At 36.4% G+C, this 23328-nt stretch overlaps 1 protein-coding gene across 1 annotated transcript in view; it reads left to right on the top strand.

The window, feature by feature from the left end:
- The window catches only part of FAM83B (family with sequence similarity 83 member B), a 69687-nt gene that overhangs the window by 30857 nt on the left and 15502 nt on the right, over positions 1 to 23328 (top strand). The gene's annotated exons all lie outside the window — the stretch shown is intronic.

Raw genomic sequence — 23328 nt, forward strand, 5'->3', positions numbered from 1 at the left:
TTGTAATGCCCTGTTATTGGACATTTCGGTTGCTTATAAATGTATGTAATTTCAGAGAGAAAGAACAGTGTTGAACATGCACATACATATAGCTCTATACATTTGAGAAATGCTTTTCTTTTAGGATAAGTTCATAGAACAGGACTAGTGTGGTCAAAGGGTGTAGTGTGGTCAGTTATTAACTGTAAACAGCATTGCCATGTTGCCATCCAGGAAAACACCCTGAGTTTACACTACCTGTAAGATTTAATGCAAAAGTGTATTTTCTCTCACTCCCTGCCAACATTGAGTGTTATCAGTCTCTGAAAATTTTTTGACAAAATGATAGATAATAACATGATACTCAGTGATTTTAACTTGCATTTCTTTGTCTGCCACTGAGATCTTAAACATCTTACATGGTTTTTGGCTGCATGTATTAGACCTACCCACCACTTAAAAGGTACATTACTGGCATAAACCCTGAAGTGTAGCCTGGAGCCCTCATCAAAGACACTTCAATCACTGGAGAAATCCCAAGGTTTTAGAGGTTATCTCTCAGAAACCAAGGACAAAGACCAAATTCTTTGGGTAAAGTTAATCTTAAACCCCACAGATACATAGAGAATGTTGCTAACAATGATGTTTAAATTCTGGTAAAATATTATGACTAAATAACAACGTACTGATGTTTCCATTCACAGGCACAGCAAATTTTATACAATCTCTTTTATCCGATATATATTAACCTTTTTGGTTAGACATTCTTCCCAGATTATATTAAAATTCATTCTAGTTTATGAAGTACCCATTTCTGTTTTATTCTTATTGTAATGTGTTTAGGATAAACAATACCATCAAATTTAAGCCTCATTGCCATTATACTGAGAAAGCCTACTTTTTAATATGTTCTATGCATCCATTGGAAACCCTGGTGGTGTAGTGGTTAAGTGCTACAGCTGTTAACCAAAAGACCGGCAGTTCAAATCCACCAGGCACTCCTTGGAAAGTCTATGGGGCGGTTCTACTTTGTCCTATAAGGTGGCTATGAGTCAGAATCAGCTTGATGGCAGTGGGTTTGGTTGTTTCTTTAATGCATCTATTTTCCTAGCCTGTGCATTTTCTTGCGTGTCAGCTTATGACTGATGAGACTGTTAAAAAGTAAAGTCAGAAATATATTTCAGCCTTTGTTGTTGTTGTTTTTAGTATAATAAAACCATTATGGGGATTATTTTTATTTTTTTAATTAAATTTAAGATTCTATCATTGTTTTATTTAATCAAATGCCATTAATGAATTTGTTATTTTTCTTAGTATGGCATTATTTACTCATGTCAGTGGTTTGGGAATGTTTTCAAGGAAAACAGACAAAGCCAAAGCATTGTTAAATCTTGCTGAAATAGAAAAGCAGAAAATTTCAGTATGCTTAACTTTTTTCAGTTATTATGGCAGCCATTAAGCTACCACTGTATCTTCTCAGTTTCGTATTCTCTTTGTTTTCGTTTGATCTTTACTTTCAGTTTCTATACCTAACATCTCATTAGCTTGCAACTTAAGGACCCTTCTGGCGGCATGAGGCTAAAGAAGTGGAAGAGAGGTCGTGGTAATATTTTCATAGGGAATGTTTTATGAAGATTTTTTTAAAACAGAACCATAGAATATCAGACTTTGGAGGCACTTCAGAGGTCAGAGTTGATCTAATTTATGTCTTTGCTCAGCATATAAATTTATTCTATTCCAAGCAGGGTTCCAGTTAAATGCTGTAGTGTTGACCAAACTGCAGAGAATGTACTAAGATTTGAAGGAGCCTTGATTTTACATGCTGATATATATATTTTTAATACTAGCTTGATAAGAGACCTGATGTCAGAAATATTATGATAACATATTCAGCTTGAATAAGCCGCCATATGATTTTTACCAAAAGAATGCTATAGGACCCTGTTATGAAAGGAAATTCACCCAAAGAATTAAAAAAATACCATTACTTATTTAAGGCTCTCCATGGTCAAAATTTAGAGGAAGAAAAGAATAAAGGTGTGATACTGGTAGCGCAGTAGTTGAGAGCTTGACTGCTAACCAAAAGGTCAGTAGTTTGAATCCATCAGCTGCTCCTTGAAAACCCTGTGGAGCAGTTCTGCTCTGTCCTATAGGGTCGTAATGAGTCAAAATCAACTCAGTGGCAACATGTTTGGTTTTGGTTTATAGCCCAATGACCATATCATGGAGGTTGGCAGACCTTTGACACAAGATGCAGAATAAGGGCTCCAGGCATGTTTCAGGAATGGAACCCTGCTTGAACTGTTCTTTGTCTCCCATTACGAATGATGTAGTAACCACACATCTGGAAGCAAGTTGGATCCTGCCAAAAGAGATGCCAAAAATGTTCTAGAATCTTTTTAGGTGCACTCATTTTCTCCTGGTTCAGGCAGGAGGCTGGGGTTACAGGATACAGTATAGAGTGCTGATCTAGAAGAAAACTAAGTCTAGGCATAGCTTTATCACTTGCTGTGTGATCTTATATAAATCTTAGTTTTCATGATCTTTAGTTCTTTGTTGCTGATGCCATTTTTGTGTTTGTTTTTTTATTAATAAATAGAGATAATAATACTTGTCCAGCTGGCATGGCTGTTTTGAGAAATTTGATTTTTACAACACCTACAATGTAAGTGTCATTATTCCCAACTTACTAGGGCCTCTGTTTTCTACATTTATTACCTATGGCATTTAGAATCTATTTCAGGCTGTACTTAATTTGAATAGCAAGAAAATGACCTTTCGGAATCTCCTAGCTATTTCATACATAAAACCAAAACCAAACCCATTGCCATTGAGTCAATTCTGACTCATAGCGACCCTATAGGACAGAGTAGAACTGCCTTGTAGAGTTTCCAAGGAACACCTGCTGGATTTGAACTGTGAACCTTTTGGTTAGCACTCATAGCTCTTAACCACTATGCCATCAGTGTTTCCATTTCATCCATAAAATATTTTATTTCATGCTTAAAGTATTGCTTACAACCAGAAGACCGGTAAAGTAATAACTTCATTCTAGTCTGTGTGCTTCAACTTGCCTCCGTCCCAGAACTCTGTAGGTTTCAAATGAAAAGTTCCTGTGAGAATTCAGTGAGAGGAGAGGGAAAAGGAAAGCCTTTACTTAGGGGTCGCTGAGTTTCTGTTAATGGCGGTAGAATAATTTAGAAATGGATAGAGGTGATGGTTGCAAAACAGGATGTCCATAATCAGCGTCACAGAGTCATACATGTAAAAAAAATGTTGAATTGGCAAATGTTGTGTTATATATATCTTTACCACAGTAAAGCAGTGAAAGCACGTCCACACAGGATTTCAGAGACAGTGCTATATGTAGAAAAATCACGAGAATTTTGAGGCATTCAAAAGGAGAATGCAAATACTCATTTATTAAACAAATACTTGCTTTTATACTATCTGAAAAGAACTATACTTAACACTTTGGAGAAACAGCAATGAATAATTTAATAAATTTTATTGAGTTATATTGCTAAGTTGAATGGGAAAACTGAAATGACTTGAGTTACTTTCTCTACCCTTAGCTAATGACTTCAGTGAGAGTAGTAAGTCAACAATGAGGCTAAATGAAATAAATGCTGCACTAAAAGTATAGATAAACTCTAACTGGAGCATAAATTAGGATGCAATTAATTTAGGCTTGGGGAATTGGCAAAGGTTTTGTGAAGGGATCTTCATGTAGCTGAACCTTTAAAGATAGATGTTCATGTGGAAAGCAAAGATAGGGATTTTAGACTAAAGGAGCCACACAAGCACGGTATTGTGAAAAGACAGGGCCATCAGAATGGGGTGCGTGGAATGTATACTGGGATATGAAGCTAAGAAGGAAAGTTAGTCAGGTTGTCATGGACACTGAATGCCATTGTAAAGAATTTACCTTTTATTCTGTAAATGGCTTTTTAAAACATTTTGTCTGAAAGATAGATTGGAAAGCTGAGAAACTGGAGGCCAGGAGCTTTCTCCCGAGTCCTAGACCCTGATAACCAGCTAACTGTACCTTAGATAGCTGAAACTCAACAGGTACAAAGCCAGAATCATCCTTTCCAATCTTCATTTACCTATGCTTGTCATTGACAACACCAGTCACTCAGTCACCCAATCCAAAAATGTGGATTATCCTGACTCTTCCTCCTCATGTACCCTGTCATACAGCTGATGGTCAAGTTTCATTTTTGCCATGTAGTTCCTAAAAAAACACAAACAAAAAAAACCTGCAGTCAAGTTGATCTCCACTCTTGATGACTTCGCGTGTGTCAGAGTAAAACTGTTCCATAGTGTTTTCTATGGTTGATATTTTGAAAGTAGATTATACTAGGCCTTTCTTCAGAGGTACTCTGCGTGGACTTAAACCACCAACCTTTCAGTTAGTAACCAAACTAGTAGCCAAGTACTTAACGTTTTACAGTACTGTATTAGTTATCTAGTGCTGCTGTAAGAGAAATACAACAGTGGATGGCTTTAACAAACAAGTTTATTTTCTCACGGTTTACCCAGTCCATTGCCATCAAGTCGATCCCAACTCATAGCGACCCTATAGGACAGAGTAGAACTGCCCCATAGGGTTTCCAAGGAGCGCCTGGCCAATTCGAACTGCCGACCTTTTGGTTAGTAGCTGTAGCTCTTAACCACTATGCCACCGGGGTTTCCTCTCAAAGTTTTAGGAGGCTATAAGTCAAACCAGGGTGCCAACTCTAGGGGAAGGCGTTCTCTCTCTGTCAGCTCTGAGGGAAGGTCTTTGTCTCTGAGTTTCTGCTCCTGAACAATCTTTATGCGGTTTGGCATCTTTCTTCCCCATCTCTGCTTGCTTGTTTGGGTTTAATCTCTTTTATACCTCAAAAGAGATGGACTCAAAATACACTCTACACTAATCCTGTTCCATTAACATGACAAAGACACCTCATTCCCAAATGGGATTGTAACTACCGGCATAGAGGTGAAGATTTATAACACATATTTCTGGGGGACACAGTTCAATCCATAACAATCACCCAGGGGCTTTTATGTAGTTCCTAAGTATCTCTGAATCTGTCCTCTGTTCTGTATCCCTAAGCAGGTTATTCTCTGTCCCCACCCTCACCAGATCTGTGCTCTCTTCTCTGTCCTTGTTTGGCCTTCAGAGCCTGATGCCATAGACTGCATCACTTGGGTTTCCTTGCCAGATGCCTTCCTGGGAGGAGAAGAGATTGCACAATGGAAAGCTGTAGCAGGAGACCGGAAGATAGGCAGGAGAGAAGTTCGTTTTCTATTTCCTTGTTTGTTTTTTCTCTTACTCCCTCCCGCTTAAGTGACAGGATTCTGTCTCTTTTTCTGGTCACCTTAACCCTACCCACACTTCTTTATATAGTCTATTCATAAATAGCGCAGTGTTGAAAACTCAGGGAAATTCAGTTTCCTGCCAGAACCCTGCATGGTATAATCCCCTTTGCCAGTAAGGTTAGGCACTTGTTTCTAGATTTATGCAGCAGCTTTCTAACTAGTCTTTCCTTGTCCAGACTTGTCTCCCTCCGGTATGTTCTTGGAGGACATCATGGTTGGTAAGGTAGAGGCTCAGGGAAGAAGAGGAAGGTCCAATGAGATGGATTGACACAGTGGCTACAGCAGTGGGCTCAAACATAGCAACCATTATGAGGAAGGTGCAGGACTGAGCAGTGTTTCCTTCTGTTGTACGTAGGGTCACTATGAGTCGAAACGGACTTGAATGCACCTAACAACAACAATACATTCTTTGGAGAAGAACAATACATGCTTTGGAGAACTATCTTTTTCAAACATGTGATGTTATGACAGTTTATAATAACAGGAAGATATTTATGCCATAATGATAAATATACAGGATACAACATTACATAAATAGGATGATTTCAGCTTTGTAAAAATTTGCAGATACCAAGATGAGAGGAAAATACCATTATGCTTTGTTGTGAAATTATTGCTAGTTTTCTTTTGTTGTCTGCGTTTGTTTAATTTTTCCTCTAGGAGGGAAGGAAGGTAGAAGGGGAGAAGGGAGGGAGAAACAGAAAGGGGATGAGAGAACAAGAGAAGGAGAGAGGCACTAGCTGTGTGTGTGTGTGTTTGTTTAAAAATAGAAAAATGCTTGATAAATTTTTACATGTCACCATAATATTGCCAGTCAGTTTTCTTGTTTGTTTGTTTTCTTTTTAATCAAGATGGCAGAATTGAAAGAAATATCCCAAAATATTAATTAGGAAGCTTGAGTTCCATGTACAAAAGGCCAAACTAGCATTAAGTCTAAGAGTGAGATGAACTTTTAACTGTATATAATTAGTGATGAGCCTATTGAAGACTGGAGTTGGGAGTCTTTTTTTTAGGTGCTCATGAATTGTAATTTAATTTAATTTAAAACTAAATATATTACTGCAAATGTTACATCCTTCGAAGTATTTAAATTCATGCAAGCATTTTCATAACTCTTTCTTCCCTCCTGTCAGAGGACAGATTATTTTGGACTCCTTATCAGATGCCATGCTTATTGTTGCACTTGATCAACTCAACAACTAAAGCTTAAGGGTAGATTTCTTATTAAACTGCGTCATATTTTAGTCATTTAGGTAATCTTTTCCTCCGCTCTGATTATCCAACTGCTTTAATACCTATCTGGTGTAATTTTTTTTTTTTCCATTTGATTGATCTGTTTCTAAAAATGAAGTCTCAAGAAACCTAAATTATAGCCATGTTGAAAGTGTTTCAGAAGTATTTTACTTGCTCAGATTGAAATTCCAACAAAAATTTTGTATGTAAAAATGAAAATACCTTTATAATATTATTTGTATCCTTGTGATATGACAGATGAAGAATTTGGTCTTTGAAAATTCTTAGAGTTTATACAAGTTTTTAAATATCATTTTATCTTTTGGTACAGTAACCAAATTTAATGTATTCCTCTTTTTCCTCTTCCTCCTCCTCCTTCTGTTTCTTCTTTAATCATTAGCTCCCATTTTCTCTACATTTAAAGTTTAATTGGCTCCTTCAGGATATATATATATATATATATATGTATATGTATATATATTAGTTTACTTTTCAAATAACATTTATGTGGAATACCAATCAAGGGTGATACATAAGAATGTGAAACTTCCTTGATTTTAAGGTAAAACAATTTGATTTAATCTAATGGAAGTAGTCAGAATAAACGATGGTTATTTCAGCTTTTTGGTAAAGGCAGCCTCAGTTTTTGATAAAACCTCAGTTTCCAGATGTAAAATGTCTAATAAACAGAAACAGCCTTCCAACAGCACACTGACAAGTTCCTTTTGAGGACTCTGCTTCAGGAAAGTAAATGCATTATAGGACATAATTTGCCCAGCAGAAAAAAAATGAAGATTTCAACTGTAAGATTTTAATCTTCTTATTGAAGACTTAAAAATAGAATAGCAGCTAATAGAATATAAATTCTGCTTCTTATTACTACAGCCCAATTCAAAAGCATTTACTGTGTTTACTGTGCGTATGTATTATTTATCCATCTAGAATGACTACCATTAGGGGTTCAAAATACTTAAGACACTCCAAGTGGAGGAGAAGGGTAGATGAATACTCAGTTAATATTCTAAGTGTGGTGGCTGAAGTTTTTCAGTTTACCTTTACAATCCCCTGAAAGCTATTTCCCATATCTCTTAGCTTTTAGAATGACTGGTCCCTACCACCAAAGTTATGCCATCTGTCAAGTTTCAGTCATCAAAGTGAAAAATAATACATAATTTACAAAAACTGAAAGTGTAAAAATTATCCAAGTAGAGTGAAATAAACAGGAGGTTAAATACATGTAACTTAACTATAGAGTACTGATACAAGAATGCTTTGTGTTCAATATAGACTGCTGCTTTAATATTGATGACCTTCATGCAGCTTCTTTACATTTAAGCTTCTTATTGAAATAGAAATTAGTAGTGAATAATTAATGCTTATAGTAATTTTGGTATGTAGTATGTTAGATTTTTTATGTTAGATTAATTAGTCATCTAAATTCTTTTTTGTGTGTGTGATTGCTGAAGAAACATAGAATAAATGGAAAATAAAAACTTGTTTATAGTTGACATATATAGTGGAACAATTATTGCCCAAGTAAAGAATACAGCCTCTTAAAGCAGAAAGTTTTATTTTGTTTGTTGTTTTAACTGTCAAGAGAAGATTCAGTTAAGGCCAACATTATAAATTTAAAAACAAGTGATTTGAGAAATATAAAACACTGCACATATCTTTTAAGGGACTGTATAATTCTGTTCAAGTATAACAAAAATAGTTATTCTTCAAGCTGTAATAGGACCAATATTTTTATTAATAATAGCACTTATTTAATAATGCCTTGCCTTGTGTGTGCTAGACGCTATACTAATAACTTGACATACATCATCTCAGTTAATTTTTACAACATTCCTACAGGCTAGGACTTATTTACTTGATTTTATAGATGAAGATATTGAGACTCAAAGAGGTTATTTTGCTTTTCTCAGCTCACCCAGCTACAAAGTGGCAGATCTCAGATACAAATAGATAGGTAGAAACAGGGCATTTGTGGAGGAAATGAGGAAAAAAAAAAAAAAAAAAAACACCAAAGATGGCTTAGGAAGAATGAGAACGAAAATAAAGGGTGAAAATTTAGCAATGATGATATATGAGGAAAAAAGATAAAGATATATGAAGGAGGACAAGAAAAGGAAGAAGATGAATGGAGTAAAAGTTTAGATCATTGAAAACTTTCAATTTTCTTATGGAAGTTTTCAGACATATATAAAAGAAGAGAGAATAGTATAATGAACCCCAATGTGCTTCTCACCCAGTTTCAACAATTACAAACTTGTGGTCAGTCTTATTTTCTCCATGTTTCCCACCCCTGCTCAATTATGTGAAAGCAAATCTCATGCATCAGATCATTCCATCTATAATTGTTTCAGTATGATTCTCTAAAACATAAGGGCTTTAAAAAAATAGCCCACATATAATTATCCAACCTAAAAAACAGAAAAATAATTCATTATCATCATTCAGAATCCAATTGCTATTGAAATTTCCTTGATTGTTACATAAATATCTTTGTTGAAGTCAAGAAGCAAACATTGCATTTGGTTGAGAGGTCCCTTAAGTGCCTTTTAACATGTAATGTTCCCTCTCTTCTTTTTTATTTTTACTTTTTTGGGGGGTTGGGGTAGGGGGGTGGGGAAGGAACATGTATTTATGGAATAAGCCAAGTTATTTGTCCTGAAGAATTCTCATATTCTGGATTCCTTGTTTTTTTTTTTTTTTTGTGTGCCTGTAAACTAGAATTTAGATTAAGAGATTTGATCAGATTTAGGCATGACTACTTATTAGGTAGCTCAGTGAATTCTGAAGTGAGTAATGTAGCAGAGATAAATTGTTCTTTCATTAATCTGCTACTCACTTGAGTTATGAACACTGGAGTCAATTCATTCATACACCATGTATTTATCGAGACTTATTGATGAGCAGTGGATTCAGATATGAATGTGGTATGGTCCTTGACCTCTTGGAAATTTTAGTGTAGTTATCAATTTTAATTATATCTTTGAAATGCTGATAAATTTCCCAGAAATTTAGAAGATACCTCCCTATAATGGAATTTATTTTTAATTTAAAATATTTTTTTTCTCCCTATGGAATTCTAAATGTTTTACATCCATGTAAAAGACTGATTTTGATTTTAGAAATCTGCTTTTTGCACTCTTTGTCATGTTGATTAATATATTAGGTAACATGATGCTTAAAGAATTTATCTTTGCTCTTTGAAAGTGTAGAGACTACTAATTTCGTGGTGTATAAAAATTGCATTTGAAATTATACTTTATCACATTCATTCTAACCCTTTTTATAAATTTTTCCTTCTAAGACATGTTTTAGTTTTAATTCTGGTTGAACCTTAATTATGGTAAATACAAATTAAGGGAACATAAAAATATTTTAGATAGCTAGAGTTTAAAATCACCTAAGACATGGACACAGGAGGTGGGCAGATGAAGAACAAGGTATCGCCTTTATTCCTGTCATGCCTCCTGGCTCTGGTCTTTCAGCCAAAATGGGCTTGCTAATACCTCACCCTATAGTTGGGAGAACACAATTATGTAGGCTAACTGCAGATCAGTCTCGTACAGGAATCAGAAGGCTGTAGGTTTGGTGGTGTAGGGAAGCAGAGCGGAACTACATGCTTTCTAAGAAAGGCCGGTCTCAAAAAGATGAGGAAGAGGCTGATCTGAACATGCCCAGTTTATTCTTCTAGACTCACAAGAGCTAGAAAGGACTGAGGTTCTACCCCATGGAAGCAGGAGGAAGGCAAAATAACTGGTCCCACATAACAGAATCCAGTCAAAAAAGATAATAAATAAATTTAATAAGAGGTTCCTTAAGATCATGATTTTTTTTTAGAAAGCTAAGTCCAAAGCCAATGAAGAGAAGTAACTGTTTTCTAAAACATCTTATAGTATATAAAGTGAAAATAAGAGAATTACCACATGGAAAGTTTTTGGACCTTGGGAACTAGAGATTGTAGTGGGAAGTTCACTTTCTGGCCTTTGACAAGGTTCACAGCATCTGTGAGCTGTTCCTCATGCATAAAACAGGGGAGCTATTTCCTGCTTTGTCTGCCTTTGCAAGGTTATCGTGAGGAGCATATGAGTTAAGTATGTGAAAGGATTTCAAAAACACTATGGTTCTAAACAGTGTGTTCTTCAACAAACATTTTTTGGGAACCTACTGTATATGAGATGCAAAGCCAAAAATAATGAAGTTTTCATTTGACTAATTAAAAAAAAAAGGAGACTTAATTTGGTCATGTATTGATTTATATTTCCTAGGAGGCCATTTGATTCAGGGTTTAAATTAAAATATTTAAGGATATTTAATTATAAAAGAGCAGTTTGGTTAAGCACACTCTATTTTTGGTCTTCAAAGGCTGTTTTCCTTCTAGGTGTTCTGAATTCAAGTAATGAAAGTACTTATTTATTTTTATTTTTTTAAATTCTACTTTAGATGAAGGTTTGCAGAGCAAACTAGCTTCTCATTAACACATATTGTTTTGTGAAATTGGTTGCCAACCCCACGATATGTCTCGATCTTGGGTTTTCCATTACAGCTTTCCTGTCCTCTCCTGCCTTCTTGTCCTTGTCCCTGGGCTGGTGTGCCCCTTTAGTCTCGTTTTGTTTTATGGGTCTGTCTAATCTTTGGCTAAAGGTGAGCCTCAGGAGTGACTTCATTACTGAGCTGAAAGGATGTCTGGGGGCCATAGTCTCAGGATTTCTCTAGTCTTAGTCAGACCAGTAAGTCTGGTTTTTTGTTTTTTTTTTTTTTTTGTGAGTTAGAATTTTGTTCTACCTTTTTCTCTAGCTCTGTCGGGGACCCTCTATTGTGATCCCTGTCAGAGCAGTCGATGGTGGAGTAGCCAGGCACCGTCAAGTTGTGCTGGACTCAGTCTGGTGGAGGCTGTGGTACTTGTGGTCCATTAGTCCTTACTAATCTTTCTCTTGTGTCTTTGGTTTTCTTCATTCTCCCTTGCTCCAGGTGGGTGAGACCAGTGTAGTGTCTTAGATGGCTGCTCACAGCCTTTTAAGACCTCAAATGCTACTCACCAAAGTAGAGTGTAGAAGATTTTCATTATGAACTATGTTATGCCAATTGAGCTAGATGTTCCTGAGACCATGGTCCCCACAGTCCTCAGCCCAGTAATTCAGCCCCTTAGGGGGTTTGGATGTATCTGTGGAGCTTCCATGACCTTGCCTCAGGCAAGTTGTGCTGGCTTCTCTGGTGTTGTATACTGTCTTACCCTTTACCAAAGTGAAAGCACTTAAATTTTTATTTAACTTAAAAAAAAAAAAATTATTACCTAAGATTTTCATTCCTATCCCATTGACTATTTCTTTCAGCAAAACTACCGAACTGAATTTTATTTCTCCTTGCATGCTTTCTAGGTGTCTTTTAAAACAGAAGAAACCAAATGATGTGTTCCTGTTAATGTTAGCAAAATACTGTAAAATTTTGAATTTATTTATAAGTTATGTGTCATATAACATTGCCACTGGAAAGAATGAAACCTTAAATTTATTCTACATATTAGAAAGTCCAAGTTCTATTACCTACAAAAAAAAAAAAAATTTTTTTTTTTAAACCTGTTTATTCATATTTGAACCTAGAGCTTACTGTCTATCTCACCCCTAAAGCTCACTTGTCATCAAACAGAATGAACTTGATTTTTCGCCCTCATGCTGATTTCTGGTCTCTTCATGTTCCTTTAATCAATCTCTTAGTCTCTTTGAGGATTGCTTGGCCATTTATGTCAGAACCAACCTCTCTATCAACTTGAAAAATCTTTAATCCCAGGTCGACCCTACCATCTGCTCCTTATCCTTCCACTCCAGGCTTGTTGAGCATTGCTAGAAAATGTCTCAAAAAATTTTAAATGTCAGCTTCATTTCCTTTTTTAAACCTCAGTTGGGCTCTCACTGTTACTTTACAGAACTCTTCTTGATTTCCTTTTATCCTCTTACAGTATTCCTCAGAGCAGCTATTCTCAATCTTTTTCATTCCCAGACAAGCCTGTACTCTGAACCCTCACCACCCAGAGAGAAAATTTATATCCAGCCATGAAGCATGTATTAAAGGTGTCAGTTGGAAGTCCCTTAACCTGCTTCCCTTCTCTCCTCACCATACCCTACTCACCACCACTCACCTATGCTCTTTATCCATTTAGTCTTAGCATACTATCTTACCTACTTCTAAGGCAAATTCTTTCTTAATGAGGTACCCAATCCCATTCTGATACCAGTGAGATCTTACACCATTAGCTGTATCACCTTTTCCCATTTTATTCTTTGGTGTCCACCATCTTTTCCTATATGCCTAGAACATGTTTATGTGTCCATCAATAAAAATAAAAAAGCATAGATGGATGAATGGAACAAAACACAACGTTTTGTCATGTTGTATTTAACCTAGTCTGATAGCTTTCTTTTTTTACAAAAACGAATTACTACTTTTGAATTTTAAATTTTCTCATAATGGTACAATATTTCTTGTAATTTGGGTTTCTAAACCCTAGTGATCCTTGACTTGCCCTTCTCTATTGTCCTCTACATGTAGTCAGCCATTGAGTCATGTCAAATCATCCTGTATAATTTTACCTCCATCCCTTTCCTTTATTCTTGCTACCACCATTCACATTCATGTCTTATCTTTTTATGCTTAGATTAGCACTGAAAACCCCTACCTACTTTACCAGCTGGTAGATGTTACCATTTCTAATCTATCCCACATAGTAGTAACACATGGATCTTCACAAGCATTGTTTTAATCACAGTACTTTGACAAAAAGCTATAAATTTCTTCATTGTGTCTCATGGAGTCTTAGCATTGCATCCAAGGACTTCACCCTATAATCTAGTCCAAATTTATTGTTCTAATCTTTCTAGCTTTCTTGCTCACCACTTTTCAACAGAATTTGATACCCCAGCAAAATTGATCCACTAGCTATATCTGCTGCAGTGAACTCATGCCTGTAAGTCCTCCTGATGCTTCAACTCCTGCTTTTACCTAGCCCCCTCCTCCTCTTTATGCACTATTCTATTATTTTCCTAATCCCTGGATTCTTACTTTTTGTCTCCCTCTTTTTCTTTTTGCCTGCAATGCCCTTCACTCCTTTCTTCACAATAGATACACTGTTTATGTTGCATATGTTCAAATAAGATAATAGTATATAATAGTCGTCCCAGGTTCACAGATACTTATGTTACCCAGAAAAGACCACCTCCCAAGAGGTCCCAGGGGGAAATAAAAAATTTAGCCAGCTTGCCAAGGACCAGATTCTGGACCTTAGACTTAAGGATCAAAAATCTGATTTATTACCTGTGGTACTGGTGGATCTGTTTCTGTAGGGTAAATTTATATTGGTAAAGCTTGGGAGACTGATTTCTAACACCAGCAAGTCATTTTACAGTGCCAGTTTTAAGGGCTCAGTGTTCTAAAAGATTTAAGTTACCCAGCTGGCTTATTCTCTCCCTGTAGCAACTTACATAGTAAGCCCAAATATAATTTAAGTCCATGAAATCAGAACGAGCGGGACTCATTAAACCAAACCAAACCCGTTCCTGTCGAGTGGATTCCAACTCATAGCGACCCTATACGACAGAGTAGAACTGTCCCCATAGAGTTTCCGAGGAACACCTGGTGGATTCAAACTGCTGACCTTTTGGTTAGCAGCCATAGTTCTTAACCACTACACCACCAGGGTTTCCAGAGGGACTCGTTAGATGACGTTTAAAGTACACTTAGCTTTTATGCCGTTACTCAACTAAACATGCTTGGCCAAAATGATCAGAAAAATTAAATTCATGCCTTTAGGCACCCACCTCCCTTCTGGAGAGAAATTAGATGAACAGGGGTAGTGTTTGTCTCTGTGACTTTACATTATTTCCATGGATTGCAAACCAACTGCCATGCTCTTCTACTGAAACATCTACTTTTGTGTATATATATTTTAAAAAAAGCCAATTGCTGCCAAGTTGATTCCAACTCATGGCAACCTCATGCGTGTCAGAGTAGAAATATGCTTCTTACGGTTTTCTATGGCTAATTTTTTGGAAATAGCTTGCCAGGCTTTTCTTCTGAGGTACCTTTGGGTAGACTTGAATCTTCAAACTTTTGTTTAGCAGCTGAGCATGTTAATAGTTTGTACCACCCAGGACTCCTGGTATATATTAATGTCATTCATTTGGTTATAGCGACATCTTGTAGACCTTACTCTCTCTACTAAGGGACTTTGTGTACCAGTGCTTTGATCCAAGTTTAATTCTTAGAAGCCATTCTCATTTCCATTATTAACAAGATTTAAATGAATGCCTGGAGCCCTGGTGGTACTGTGGTTAGGAGCTATGGCTGCTAACCAAAAGGTTGGCAGTTCAAATCCACCAGCTGCTCCTCAGAAACCCTATGGGGCGGTTCTACTCTGTCCTATAAGGTTGCTATGAGTCAGAATCGACACGGTGGCAATGAGTTTGGGTTTTGGGCTTTAAGGGGGTACCTCACTCACTGTTGGCTCTGAAAACTGATGACCTGTACTTCTTAGTCAGAAGCAACTGTTTGCTTACAGTACCAAGAAAAACAAAACCCACTGCTGTCGAGTCGATTCCGACTCATAGCGACCCTATAGGACAGAGTAGAACTGCCCCAAAGAGTTTCCAAGGAGCGCCTGGTGGTTAGCAGCCATAGCACTTGACCACTACACCACCAGGGCTTACAGTAGATTGATCAAAATTTCAGTAAGACAAGTGTCACACTGATTTATAGCTAGTTTTATGCATGAATATCTCACAAAACCATGTGATCCTTTGAAAACAGGCACCATGCAGCCACTTCATCCTAAGAAAAAATTATTAAATACCTGGTGTATGTCAGATATACCTACCTTAGAAGCTGGAGATAAAAAAAGATGTGTAAAAAAGTAGATGAATTCCAGTTACATGGAGTTAATGATGGAAAAAATCTAACTAACCCAATGCATATAAAACACATATTCAGAAAAATCAAATATATTTTAGTCTAATACAGAAAATTTAATTAAAACTAAAGTTTTAAAAAAAAAACTAAAGCTTTCACAAAACTAATTTTTAAAAAAAATTTTCCACTTCCATGTATTTCTTTCCTGATGGCTTCTTCTTATATTTAATCTAATTTTTTAGTGATTTCTCATTTTAATACCATTAACCCACCCAGTGCCGTCGAGTCAATTCTGACTCCTAGCGACCCTATAATACCATACCATAGGTATACTTAATATTAGTGCAAATTAAAATTCTAGAGAAAATAAAAAATGTAATCTTGACCTACCCTTTCCTATATTTTTACCTCCTTGATCAGAATTTTGAGTAGTTTTGCTTGGTTCAAATTAATAATTGAAAATAAAAATTATTATAATAAGCTCATTATCTCCATAATAAGTTTTTTTAAAATAGCATCAGTGAAAATAGCCAATTACATACAGAATTTTAGTGCAAAATTGAGAAGTTGATAACAAGCTATTAAGAAATTAAGTAGAGAAATCACTATTAATGTTAACCAATGTCTCTTGATCTCTTAAAACAATCTTCTATTTTTACAACTTGCCTTAGGTATTTGCCCCAATCCTGATTGATTATTATAACCATGATCAAAATTTACATCAATTTTTACTATTAATTTTGATCCTAAATCTCTTCATTTGTATATTTAAAATTAAAGCAAATGTGACAAAATGTTACCATATTTTAAATATTGATGGTGAGTTGTGCACTTATTGTATTTTCTGTATGTGTAACAGTTTTAATAATAAAAAGTCAAGAATTAAGTAAAAAAAAAGTCCTATGTAAATATTACATTTTGATACTTAAGAATGCTACAGTTTCTTAGTAAAATCTAGTGTTATTTTTGATTTAATATATATACTTTCTCCTTCTGCTTTTTCCAGGTGTTGCCAGAATTTGAGTTAAACATAGCCCTGATTCTTCAATTGCAACAATTCAGAAAAAGCTAGCATCTCTAATGCTGTGACGACGCAGCACAGCTCTGTTCTTTAGAGAGCTTCCCTCTGACACACCTAAAGTAGGGGTTACACACTAAGTAGGGGTGCTGTAAAATGCTGGATGGAACAGAATCAAATTGACTTTGGTGCTTTTCCTGTCCTACCAACTTCTCAGACTGTATAACTCTCCACAGCACTCTTTGTTGTTTGGCGCCCTTGGGTTGATCCCAGCTGATAGCAACCCCATGTGAGAGAACAGAACTGCCCCAAAGGGTTTTCTAGGCTGTAATCTATTAATGCGTACATTGATTTTGCATAATAAGTTCTCAAGATGTCTAGGGTGACTCAGTCCCCATGTTTTAAGATATAGGAAAGAAAATCTCTAACACATTTTTTATGATAAAGCTTGAATCTATGTCTATTTATATTTTTTGGCCATCATGTTTGGGAATGAATGGTTATTGAATCATAAAATTTTAAAACTTGGTAAACCCAAGATTATCTCTGGCTTAATTTGTTTATTATATAATAGAAGTCAGTGAGACTCAAAGTTGTTTCAGTGACTTCCTCAAGATGACTTAATTTATCACAGAGCAAACTAGTTGGTATATAGATACAGCTATGAGTAGAGGTACTTAAATATCTGCAAAAATTATTAAAGTAATTCATGATGTAAAACTGTAACACTAAACAATACTGTAGTGTGTACAATATATTACATTTAAAATTTCATACAAAATGGACAGTACTACTTAGGCTGCAGAAAGATTAGGGTCAAAGATACTTATTCTTAATATTAGCCTTTTTTTTTTTCCTCCAAAGTCCATTAGGCACATTGCTTTTGAGGCGTTTTGCAGATTTAGAATTATAACCCCCCCAGGTGGTCATTTCTCTTTCTGTTACTTAATTTTTAAAATTTTACAGTTGTGTTGAATTTTATTATAAATATAATTATTATAGATCTCCATTATTATTATTTTTTTTAATTGGAACTCTCCATTAGTTTTTCTTCCATTGGAAAAAGGAAATTCTCCTGTCTCTATTCAGGTGATTACCAATGAAGTCTGAATCCGTTCAAATGGTGCTTAGTGTTTTGAAGCATAGCTTTCAACCTGTAACCACATAAAAGATATATTACCCAGTTTGAGGGTGATAATGACAGTTCCGTGACTATAGAACATTAACCCAGGGTATGCTTACATGTCATTAAAAATCTAGGCCATGTAAAAGTATATTGCTAATACCTTTGTATCCTAATAGATATAGGTTCAAAATAAAATGCTGAAGATAGTAAAGCATATTTCTGTATTCCTAAGTAAATGCAAGAATTCAATGTTAACATTGTGATAAACATTTTCAATCCAATCTGTCATCGATTTTCACATCTTTTCATCTTATCCCTGGCTTTTACGACACCTTTTGTGGGGGGGTGGGTATTTCAGTGTGTTTATGAACACTGCACTAAAAATCATGAAGAAGAATACACAGTCTTCTTCAGTCAGTATGGCTCAGTAACACTTAGATATTTTCCCCTTGGCTTCAATATGAATATTACTATCAGACAAAATTTCCCAAAACACACTTTTGACCAGATGTTCTTTTTTTTAGGATTTATATTGCTCTTCAGATCAAGTCTAAACCTGTGTCAGACTTTCACGATCATCCTTCATAATCCGTTTAAATCCTGTCTGACTAAATGTATTCCACACTCCTAAGCATACTGATCTTTGTGTGTAACTTTAGGTTAATTCAATAAGCATTTATTAAAATATTACTATCATCTTTATTCTATTCTCTGTCTCTGTGTCTTTGCAATGCCAGTCTTCCAGCCTCGAAAGCTAAAAATAATCGTTATGTATTATGTTAGGCTTATTCACGAAGGCCTCTTAGTCTGTGTGTGTACCTGCCCCTAACATCCACGTACACAACGTGATTTTTTTCTTTCTCTGAACCACTGTGCGGCATGTTACCTGATGTCTGATTGTGTGCCTTCCTAAAAGGCTTTAAATTGTGTCATGCATATGAACTTATAAATTCATCAATAGTGTCTATATTATTTTGCTTTAGCATGATCTTCAGTGTTTCGGTCACTTCAGGAAAATTTACTGTGGGAAAGATAAGCAAAAACAAATGTCCTTGAGTTCGATTCTCTGAAATTACTAAAAGATTTGAAATTTCCCTGAGATCTTAAAAATGTCCCTGTATATCTTTCTAAAAATTCTGTAAGTCTTATGTTCCCAATGAATACATTTTTTTTTTTTTAATTTACACCAAAAAAAAAAAAAGAAAAGCTGTTGTGTCAATTCTGACCCACGGTAACCCCATGTGTGTCAGCGTAGAACTGTGCTCATTTGGGTTTTCAGTGGCTAATTTTCTGAAAGTCAGTTGCCAGGTCTTTCTTTCAAGGTGCCTTGAAATTCCAACCTTTCTGTTAGCAGCCAAGCATTTTCGCTGTTTGTACCACCCAGGGACTTAAATTTTTACAGCAAGAATAAAACAAGAAGTAATGAAGGGGAGAAAAATTTTAAGCAGTATATAGGTGTGGTAGCTCACTGAATACCGCTTAATATAACTGGTTTCTGTTTTGACTAATATAATCAACTGACATACCATTTAAAAAGCTATCTTCTAATTGCGTATTTGTGGTCATTTCTACAGAGCGGTGCCATTGAGTTAGCTAATTGAGAATGGAATATTTTCAGATCAGGTTTGACATACGTCATTTCTTACTATTGTTCCCCATCTTAAATACGAGTTACGTTTTATTTTGCCTTTTTTGGCACAGCTGAGATTTTCTGCAGACTTTATCTAATTTTCCAACACATCCAAGTGAGGTTCAGAGCAGCAGAAGCCCTGATGAGCTACCTGACTCTGTTGCCATCAGATATGCTTGTCAAAGATGTGTAATCTAGTCTCTTGGAATCTGCTCCAGTGTACTATCTGTCATGCAAGAAACATTGCCATTTGTTCTAACTTTGCTGTGCTAGACTTGTACAAAGCTGAGTGACTTAAATTACTTTTTACAAACAAAAGCCCTTATTTATCCTCATAAGGTGTTTTTGTTCATTTCCAAAATCTAATTTGTTACATGAGACTATCAGGAAAATCAAAAATAAATTCTTTAAACACTCTTGATTAATTTCTTTCTTAATGAACTCCATGTTATATAATAATGTTTTTTTTTTTTTTGGAATTTTAATAACTTTTTTTTCTATTTTTTTTATTGTACTTTAGATGAAAGTTTACAGAGCAAACTAGCTTCTCGTTAAACAATTAATACACGAATTGTTTTGTGACATTGGTTGCCAACCCCATGACATGTCAACACTCCCCCCTTCTCGACCTTGGGTTCCTTATTACCAGCTTTCCTGCCCCTTCTTTCTTCTTATCCTTGCCCCTGGGCCGGTGTGTCCATATAGTCTCGTTTTGTCTTATGGGTCTGTCTAAGTATTGGCTGAAGGGTGAGCCTCAGGAGTGACTTTATTAGTGAGCTGTAAGGGTGTCTGGAGCACTCCTGCAGCTGAACATGGTTGGAAAAAACTTACAACCTTGTTGACTGGTCCCATTTTAAATTTATAACTGGTGGGTCCTTAATGCTGCCCAGCAATCATACCTTATCTTCGTTGTCTATTCCCTCTCCTACCTTTCTAGATGATTATTTTGTATCCTTCTTTCCTCAGACCTTTAACATACCTTCATATATCCTCATTTACTCGAAGACCTTGCATTCACTTCACAGAGAAAATGGAAGCAGTCAGAAGACAACTTCCACAATGGCACTACCTCATCTACCCTCCCTCCAGGATCTGAACCCTTGTATTTGGCCTTCTGGCATGTTAAAGGTTGTCTTTTACTATCCTTGACTCCCTGTGCTCTAATCCCCTTTCTTTTCTACTAGATGCTATCTCTTATTGCCTACTCAAAGACATTGCTCCAGAAATTCTTCCTTCTCCTCCCCATCCCAACATCTCTGGCATCATTAAGTTTGACTCTTTACTGAATCATTCTGATCAGAATACAACTATGCTTTTATTTCTCCCAGCTTAAAATGACAGAAAACAAAAATATAACTTCCCTTGACCCAGTTTTAACCATAGATACTGCTCCAATTCTTTGCTTCCTATCGCAGCCAAATTATTCAATAAAAGTTGCCTACACCTGATGTCTGTATACGTTTGTCTTCGTTGTCTAGTGCTACTATAATAGAAATAACCACAAGTGGGTGCCTTTAACAAACAGAAATTTCTTTTCTCATACTGAGGAGGGTAGAAGTCTGAATTCAGGATGCCAGCTCTAGGGGGAAGCTCTCTCTCTGTTCACTTGGAGCAGGGGGTCCTTGTGCCTTTTCAGTTTCTATTCCTCAGTTCCTTGGTGATCTTCTTGTGGTATGACATCTATCTTCCCCAATCTCTGCCTGTTTCCCCTTTTTATATCTTAAGAGATTGACTGAGACACACCCTACACTGATACTGCATCATTAACATAACAAAGAAAACCCATTCCCAAATGGTTATAACTACAGGTATAGGTGTTTGAATTTACAACACGTATTTTTGGGGGGTCACAATTCAGTCCATAACACTGTTCTACCTCACACCCCTTCCAAGAAGAATTTTGCTTTCACCACTCAGGTGAAATTAGTCTTGTGGAAGTCATCAATAACCTATATATTACTAAATCCAGTGAATCTTAGTCCTCATTTTACTTGGCCTAATCGTACGATTTGACACTGTTAATCTCACCCTCTTCTTTTGATACCACTTTTGTTACTTGGCTTCCAGGATGCCACCTTCTTTTGGTTTCTTCATTCTCCTTTGCTGGTACTACTCTTCCATTAGACCTCTTAACTTTGGAGCATCCCTGGGTACAGTAATTGGACTTCTATATTTATCCTCTCCCCTTGATGTCTTGGATTTAAATACCACTTCTATACCATCAAGATCCAGATTTATATCCCTGGTCCAGATCTCTCTAGGCACCTCAATTTAATTTGTCCTTTTTTCATCTTCGACCTAAGATTTACTGTACCTCACCCTTCCCCATCTCAATGGATGGGTCTGTCCTTCAGTTTGTTGAGGCTGAAAACTTTAGAGTTTTGCCCTGTTTTCCTGTTTTTTCTCTCACATTCCACATTCAATCCATCTGGAAGTCCATTTGGCTCAAAGATGTTCAGTGTCTGACATTTCTCTCCATTGCTGCTGCTACTTTCCTAGCCACCATTACCTCCCACCTGAATTGCTCTAATAGTTGTAACTGGTCTCTGTGTTCCTACCCTTGCCCCCAGCCTTAAGGTTTGTTTGCAGCCAGAATAATCCTTTTAAAGCATAAATCAGAACATATCATTACCTCAGGTATGATGCATACTTAAATCCTTATTCAGAGAAAACACCAAAGGCTTTATAATGCCTTCAAGGCATTGTAATCATGTCCTTCCTTTCATTCCAGCCATAGTGTTCCACTTGTCTCTTGAAAATATCAGATATCCACCTGCCTTATGGTCTTTGCACTGTTGATTCCCCCTGCTTGAGAAACTCTCACTCAAGATAACCACTTTGATAACATTTTTAACTTCTTTCAAACCTTTGCTCAAAGAGCACCTTTGTGGATAAAAAAAAGAAAAAATTTTTTTTTAAGATACCTGCACTGAAGTTCCCTAAGCCTCTCCTTCTCAATCTCCAGGCACTAATAATCCCCTTTATTCTGCTTTATTTTTTCCCCCAATAAATTTATCATTTTATAACTCACTGTGTAACTTATTTATTATTTTTATTTCTTATTCAGTCTTCCCACATTAGAATGTAAGCTCCACAGGGCAGGAAATGTCTTTTTGTCTGGCATATGTTTTTTTCTTTTTGAGTAAATCGTTTTTTTCTTTCTTCCAGCATTACTTTACTTTCATTCATTTTCAGAGTTAATGGTTCTGTTTCTAACAGTTAATGCACAGTCTCCCTGTTTTAGGGTCCTGTGTTTTAGCATTTGTCCCTCTGCATTTACCTTCTTAATCGTGTTACTTTCTCGGTCCCCCTTCTCTTTTCGTTTTCTTCTTTTGCTTGTTTCGTAGGCTAAGCTAATTCTACCCACTGTCCCCACTGCCATCGAGTCGATTCCGACTCATAGCGACCCTATAGGAGGACAGAGTAGAATTGCCCCATAGAGTTTCCAAGGAGCACCTGGCAGATTTGAACTGCTCACCTCTTGGTTAGCAGCCGTAGCACTTAACCACTATGCCACCAGGGTTTCCAAGCTAATTCTAGGCACATGTATTTAATATTCTGGTCTTGAGGTCCTCTTATACTCATTCTTCATCTTTTCTTAGCTCTATTTCCGGAAGACTTTTTTGCAGTCCCAGTTCCCTGTGACCTTTATTTTTAAACACTAGTTCCAGAAATCCTGCTTTTTCCTGGAAATGTCCCCCAAGAAAAATTCCGTCATTGGTTTCTACCGTGTCCATTCTGTCTACCTTTCTTAGTCATCTAGTGCTGCTATAACAGAAATACCACAAATGGATGGCTTTAACAAAAAGAAGTTTATTTTCTCACAGTTTCGTAGGCTAGAAGTCCAAATTCAGGCTGTCAGCTCCAGGGGAAGGTTTTCTCTCTTTGTTGGCTCTGGAGGAAGGTCCTTCTCATCAGTCTTCTCTTGGACTAGGAGCTTCTCCACTCAGCTTCTCCAAGCAGTGTCCAAAGGACGCTCTGTGCTCCCTGTACTGCTTTCTCGGTAGCATAAGATCCCTCTGTCTTTCTGCTCGCTTCTCTCGGCTCAAGACACAAACCAGTCTTGTA

The sequence above is a fragment of the Loxodonta africana genome, chromosome 1 (assembly GCF_030014295.1).
Source record: "Loxodonta africana isolate mLoxAfr1 chromosome 1, mLoxAfr1.hap2, whole genome shotgun sequence".
In the NCBI taxonomy this organism is placed as follows: domain Eukaryota; kingdom Metazoa; phylum Chordata; class Mammalia; order Proboscidea; family Elephantidae; genus Loxodonta; species Loxodonta africana.